Here is a 7,982-nt window from a genome sequence, read left to right as displayed (position 1 = left end):
TTACCTCGGTTTACAAAATGTGGCGACTAGTCGATTTAGTCGATTTGCTTGGCTTTCCCCCCGGTCTAGGTTCGGATTCGGTATTTCTTGATCTATAATAACAAAATGCACTTATTTAATTACTTTATCAACATAGGCACTCAACAATTCATAGTTGGGCAAAATGACCAATTTCTCCGTAGACTTTTACAAAATGACCATTTTACCCCTAAGCCCGAAACTCAATTTTTATCAAATTTCTTCATATCTTAAGCCTAGTCAAATCCTTTCTACTCTTATAGCAACTCCAAATTCCCACTATTTCACACACTTATCATCTATTTTACAATTTATGCAAAATAGTCCTTTTAAGTGTTTTCATGCTAACACATTTCACAAAAGTTGTTTATAAGACACCCAAGACTCATTTTCCTCCATAAAAACTCAGAAAAATTGACAAATCCTTTCATGGAAAAAATCCTATACTCTTGATCATTTTGAAAAATAGTACCCTTATTTGAAAGCTCATGCTTCAAGGGTCTCAAAAATGTAAAAATCATCAAGAAAAACTATCAAAATCACTTACTTGTGAGGATTACAAGTTGCTGAAATTTTTAAGCTTTCAAACTCCCTTCAATGGCTGATTTTCGGTGAAGAAAGAAGATGAAAAAGGCATGATATCATCTTTCCTCTATTTACTCTTAGTTTAGTCAAAATAAGCCACCTAACTTACCAAACTTTGAAAATTTGACCACCTTTGTCTCCTATGGCCGGCCATGCCTCCCTAAAGGGTCTAATTGCCCTTTAAAGACTCCAATTTTAGGTTCTCTAGCTATTTGACATCTTTAGCTATCAATTTAGGACTTTTGCATTTTATGCGATTTAGTCTTTTTTCTCAATTAAGCTTACAAACGCTAAAATTACTTCACCAAATTTTTCATGCACTCTTAAAAACATGCTATAATATCAAATTAATAATAAAATAATTTCTCTGACTTCAAATTTTTGGTCCTGAGACCACTATTCTAACTAGGCCCAAAATCGGGCTATTACACATATGGGTAAAGATGAAAATTCTTTACATATGTATGCAATGAAAATTTATATCGAGCTTCAGAATTCCTTGCAAAATATTGAGAGGATTATCAAGAAACTAAATTCTGAACAAGTTGCAAGAAATATGCTATAGCTCAAGGTGTCAATAGATGTTGTCAAGTGGCTTGTTGATAACTCTTGAAAAAAGTTATATTTCATGCCTTTAGACCTAGCCAATTGCTTGTACTTAGGTACATTTGGTTGCATTTTAGGACATTTCATTCGTACTTTCATCATTTCATTAGGAGTTTGGACTGTGTTTAAATATTAGGTACTTTTAATTTCTTGTGGCAAGGCTGTGTTTGGTGGTTTGGCAGGTACAAGTTAAGGAACGAGAAATAAATGAATAAACGTTTGTCAGGGCAAAAGGTTGGACATTTTGTCAGCATGAATGTTGTGGCAATTCCTGGGAGATCAAGTCAACACTCAATGCATATTAGTTTCAGCCCAACTGTACTTGTAGCAAAAAAAATTGCCTAAAAAAGGGGAGAAGATAATATTGGGTTGTTGAAAAAGTAATTTTAAAATAGGAGAAGATAAACATGGGTTGTGTAACACCCCTTACCCATATTCGACGCCGGAATAGGGAGCGAGGCATTACCGGACTCACATCACAAACAATCATACAATTCCGAGTCATAAATTTGCGTCCAAATTAAAACCATTTACATTTAACCATAAAGTCCCTAACACAAGCCTACGAGGCCCAAAACATGCTTTGGAAGTGGTTCAAGACTAAACCAAGAACTTTAGAAATTTTCACGAAACTTTAAAAATTTTTCCACTAAGCAGAGGTCACACGCCTGTGTGGATATGGGACACGACCGTGTGGGCAGGCAGTGTGGTCACACACGCCCGTGTCCTGACCCCCTGTGACTCTCTGACTGGTAACCCATGAAAAAATTGAGATCACACGGCCAAGTCACACGTCCGTGTGCTAGGCCGTGTGGAAAATTAATTTTCATAAAATAGGTGCAGACTTCACACGGCCAGGGTACACGCCCGTGTTCGAGGCCGTGCCATCCACACGGCTGAGACACACGCCCGTGTCTCTGCCCGTGTGCTCAATTCTGAGCATTTTGTTTCTAAAAATTAAGGTGCAGGGGACACATGACCTATACACATGCCCATGGGTCAGACCGTGTGTCACACACGACCTACACACACACCCGTGTGTCTACCCATGTGGACAAAATAAAGGTTATTTACCAAGCCATTTGCCACCCTTATTCACACATACACTTACACCAAATCAAAGGCACAAAACATGTCATACTTAGGCAACCAAACATCCACAATCATGGCTAAATCATATCAATACAATACCATCCACTATCATACTCACAACATTTATCATGTCCCAAATTAATCATGCTAATTTCATATATACAAAGTATCATTAAACTACTTTCATGACACCTATTTGTGCATAAAATTATCATCTCACCAATAAAGCACATTTCCAAACATCTCACATTCATGCTAAAAATCAAACTCCAACATACACCAAGCATACCATGACCATAACACCAAAGCCATTGGCACATATACATATATAAATGGGCTTACAACCATTTTAGCCAAAATAATCCAATTACATGGCTAAGTACCAAATCAACTTAAACAAATATAAGCCAATACATTTGGCCAAATCAAATGACACATATAACAAAATGATCAAGTCCCTATACATGTCATACTTTCAAAATAATAGGATCATCAAATACCCAAAATAACAGTTTTGATAGTGTGAGGCGAATCTCCGACGATCTCCGATCCGAGTTAGCTTGGCGACACTATAAAAACATGGAAAATAAACGGCGTAAGCTATATAGCTTACTAAACTTGTATGCAAGAAATAAGCAACCTACATTACGTGTAACATTCAAATAATATAACATAATTAAATGTACATTTACCATGGTCTCATAATCATAGCTCATTCCATCACAAAACTTACCTCATATTCATCATTTCAAGAATTTATTATATATGAGCTTCAAGAACATTCCTGTACCATCTCGAAAGGAATTTACACATAATATCATCTTTGACAAACCCGTGAACCACTCGGAATAATAATGTCAGATACTCGGGATTCTTGCACACTAAGTGCCACATATGTAGCTAATGCTACCTCAAATCTCAAATTACATAGTTGCTCGCTCTCGAGCTATCAACGGGCTCACACAAGCTGTCAGTCAAGACATAGCTCTGCGGTGCTGCTCACACAAGCTGTCAAGTATCCAAAACATATGCCGGTATACTCATCCAATGGTAAGACATACAAGACCAACACCCGGATCACATAATCACATAACACATAATTAACCTAGTGACATGTCACTTGTATCCTACCCTATTCCTAAGGTTCAATGGGATTTCTCGCTTGTTGATTCATTTTTGGACTCGTTCGTAAGATTAAGCTCATCCACATTTATCAAACATACAATTCATGCAATATTAAAGAAATAAAATACAATCATATTAAAGCTTGTTTTTAACATACGAACTTACCTCTGTACAAAATGGCTAATAGTTCAATTTAGTCCACAACTTTGTTCTTTCCCCAATCTAGGTCAAAACCTAGTCTTTCTTGATCTATAATATCAAATTTAACTTATTAAATATCACATTATTCAATTTAATCCCAAAAAATCCTTATGGCAAAAATTAATTTTTTTCCCCTAACTTTCTAACTTTTTACATTTTAGTCCCTAGGCTCGTAAAATGATTTTCATCCAATTTCTTCATTACCCAAGCCTAGCCGAATCTTTTTCATGCTCATAACAGCCCATATTTTTCATTTATTCACATTTTAACACACATTTTACAACTTTTACAAATATTTCCCTATTTGACATTTTCATCAAAAAATCACTTGGTAAATGTTGTTTACCTAACATTGAACATACATTTTCTACCATTAAACATCAAAATACACAAATATTCAACATGGGTAAAATTTTAGACTTTAATTTTCTTTCAAATTAGTCCTTGAAATAGCTAAATCAAGTTACAACATTCACAAAAACGTAAAAATCATTAAAAATGGGATAAAGATGGACTTGCAATTAAGCTTGAAAGTTGCCAAACCCTAGCTATGTCTTCTCCTTGTGAATTTCGACCATGGGGAATCAAATTAGAAAAGATGACATCTTTTTATTAGTTATTTTTGTCTTTATTTACCAAATAACCAAAATGCCCTTCACTTAAAACTTTGAAATTTCACCTAACCATGTCCATTTTTTCCCAAATTAAAGTATAATGGTCTAATTACCATTTAAAGACCTTCAATTTAAAATTTCATAGCAGTTAGACACCTCTAGCTTCTAGAACACATATTTTACACCTATTGCAATTTAGTCCTATTGGTCAAATTGGACACTCTATCGATAAAATTTCTTAACAAAAGTTTCACACAAGTATTCAATCATATTGTAGACCTTAAAGTAATAATAAAATTAACATTTCTACTTCAAATTTGTGGTTTCAAAACCACTATTCTGATTTAACCCAAAATCGGGCTATTACAAGTTGTTGGATTTACCCTAGGAAAAAAACTATAAAAAGTCAAAGGAGGAAACCATAAACAACGAACAAACTGGAAGAGATACCTAGGCAAAAATAGAGGGCGGCGACTGAGTAGAGACAAAAAGAGGAAGACGAAAGCAGTCCCTCTCAACCATCGTAGGACACCGTTCTGTTAAAGTGTGAACTAGACACGTGAAAGCTATCTTCCCGAAGTCTTCCATATTTCTTACTTTGTTCTTCCATGAATTGAATGATGAAAATGATGTTGGATGTTACTTTGGTTTTGAATTTTATATGCCAACCCACAAGCTAAATCTCTTTGGGTGGGGATTACAGGATGAAACTTTTATTTTCTTTAATGGTTGAAGGATAAATCTGAATCAATTTACTATTTCATTCAATTGTTTTATTTCTAAGTTGAATGCATGCAATCCTTAAACATAGATGCATGTTCAGCATGTCCATCAACTAAGTCTAATTCTGAAAAGGTTGGATTAGTTTGATCGATATTGAATGACATGAGCAAGTACTCGACCAATTCTTGTAGTATACTCTAGACGTAGAGCAACATTCATCTAGAAGGAAAAAAAATATAGGGTACCATATTAAGGCCTATAAACACGGGTAAGGTAACTCAAGGTTTTTGCTCTCAAAGGAAGTAGATCATTTTAAAACTCTTCTGAGCAGTAAACTGAGTATGATTTCACTGAGGCATTATTGTTAGTAAGGGTAGATTCTTAGTAATCCTGTCCTTCCAAATCAACATCGCATGTCCTTTATTCTTTTCCATCGTACATCTAAACCATTTGGATTATTATTAAGACTAAAACCATGTGAATTATCGTTGAAACAGGAACTGATCCTTTATTAAGACCATTTGGATTATTGATGAAAAGAATTGAGAAAAATGGCTAGAAATAGGAATGATCCCAGTCTCAACGATAATACAAATGGTCTTAGTCTCAATAATAATCTAAATGGCTAGAGCTTGTTGTTCCAATTTTGGATTATTTGAATCCAGGGATAGTCAGGCCTTAAATACAAGCTCAACAATTTGAGTTGAAACAAGTAATGTTTCAAATGTTACAAACAGTAGGATAGTTTAATGGACTGCCCACTGAAGATCCAAGATTGCATTCATGACTTTTTCTACAGTATAATCCACCAAACATGAATGCCAAGCTTAGGAATGACATCACATCTTTTTGGCAATTAACGGATGAAACATTATATGAATCTTGAGAACAATTTAAAGAATTAATTCAAAAATGTCTGATGCATGGATTCTAGCACTAGACTCAGATGGAAATATTCTATAATGGGTTGAATGCACATGAGATTTTGGATAAATTTGTTGGATAAATCTTATAATGAAGCATATGAGATTTTGGAAAATATTGCCAATAATGATTATCAATATCCAACCACAAGAGTTGGGACAGGCAAGAAAGTTGCTGGTACCAAGGAACTTAATGTAATCACTTCATTGACAGCCTAGGTATCATCTTTAACTAATATGATCAAGACAATAAAGATACCAACTGCAGTTCAAGAGATGAAAGCAATCGAGCTATTATGTGCTTATTGCAGTGAAAATCATGTGTTTGACGAATGCCCATCAAACCCTGAGTCAGTATATTACACCGGTAATTTTAACAGGAATAATAACCCCTATTCTAACACCTACAATCTAAGGTGGAAGTGGTATCTAAATTTTAGTTGGAGTAATCAAAGAGTAGGGAATTTTAGCAATGCCGTAAGATAGAATGCCAACAATGCACTACTTTGTTACATTCAACCTATCCATGGAAAAATGTTCAATATGGTCAAGCATCATCTTCTACTTTTGTTGAAGCTTTGTTAAAGGAATGCTGTAATCCAAAGTCAAGTTGGTTCTCTTCGACCTCTTAAGAATCAAATGGTACAGATAGAAAATGTTTTGAATTCAAGACCGCAAAGAGCATTACCAAGTGGTACCGAGAATTCGAGAACACAAAGTAAGGAGCACTGCAAGACCATTATTCTTAGAAGTGGGAATCAATTGAGTGACGTTGTTCACGATGCCATGGAAGGAGAGGGTAACTCGAATAACAACCAAACAAACTAAACTTAAAAAGGGTAAGCAGCAAAATGTTGTGGGAAAATCAGATCAGGTTGTCAACATAAATGTCATAGAAAAACAATATCAACAACCTGAAGGATGATCACCTCTACCTTTTCCCTAGCGATTTTACAATTCCAAGTAGGATATTTAGTTTAAAAGATTTTTGGAGGTATTGAAGCAACTCCATATCAACATACCACTGGTTGAAGCTTTGGAGCAAATGCCCAATTATATGAAATTTATGAAGGATATACTATTAAAGAAGCACAGATTGTGAGAATTTGATATTGTTGCTCTCACTGAAGGGTGCACAGCAATGTTAATGAACAAACTACCTCTAAAGTTGAAGGACCCAAGGAGTTTCACTATCTCGTGTTTCATTGGAAAACATTATGTTGGTAAGGCATTATGTGATTTAAGAGCGAGTATAAATCTAATACCTCTGCCTATTTTCAACAAGCTAGGAATTGGGAAGGTAAGACCCACAACAGTCACGCTGCAACTAGCTGATCTATCTTACGCACATTTGGAAGTTAAAATTGAATATGTGCTGGTAAGAGTAGATAAGTTTATTTTTCCAGTCGATTTCATTATTTCAGAATGTGAAGCTAAGAAAGATGTATTGATTACTCTTAGAAGACCTTTTCTTGCTATAGGAAGAACTTTAATTGATCTATAGAAAGGCTAACTAACTATGGGAGTAAATGATCAGTAGGTTACTTTTAATGTATTCGATGTTTTAAAATATGTAGATGAAAATGAAGAATGCTGAGCCATTAACTTGATAGAAACAGTAGTGGAGGAAGATTTCACAAGATTTTGCAACAGCAATTCTGATAGTGATGAAGATTCATTTGACTAGAGACCCTTGTGCACTTTGTTGGAGTAAAATAGACCTTTCAATTTTAATGAACAATGCTTGGTAGCTCATGTATATCAGCATGGAGTTGTTGATGTCAAGGACATGAAAATATGAGACACATTTAAAGTTCATAGGCAAGGCTTGAAGCACTACTAGGGTGCTCATGTAGAGTGAGACAAACAATCCATTGATCTTTGAGATGTTTAACTTTAACATCTTGAAAATTCTTTTTATTTTTGTTTCATTTTTTTATTTAAATTTCTTTTAGTTATTTCATTTCCTTTGTTTAATAAACTGCATAAGAAGATGGGATTGGTAGTGCAAAGCCTATTGAGACGAATCTTGTCAATGAAAAGAATGCGCCTAAGGGACCGGAGGAAGAATCAAAGAAAATAGAGTCTATCAACA

The 7,982-nt window shown here is 34.9% G+C and overlaps 1 non-coding gene across 1 annotated transcript; it reads right to left on the bottom strand.

Moving 5' to 3' along the window:
- Nucleotides 1–5,787: 5,787 nt before the first annotated feature.
- On the bottom strand, nucleotides 5,788–5,894 carry LOC121206782 (small nucleolar RNA R71). The gene has a single exon (XR_005901954.1). It is a non-coding gene; the product is annotated as a small nucleolar RNA R71 (small nucleolar RNA).
- Nucleotides 5,895–7,982: the final 2,088 nt, after the last annotated feature.

Source organism: Gossypium hirsutum, chromosome A09 (assembly GCF_007990345.1).
Source record: "Gossypium hirsutum isolate 1008001.06 chromosome A09, Gossypium_hirsutum_v2.1, whole genome shotgun sequence".
Taxonomy (NCBI): domain Eukaryota; kingdom Viridiplantae; phylum Streptophyta; class Magnoliopsida; order Malvales; family Malvaceae; genus Gossypium; species Gossypium hirsutum.
This window is presented reverse-complemented; position numbering and strand designations above follow the sequence as displayed.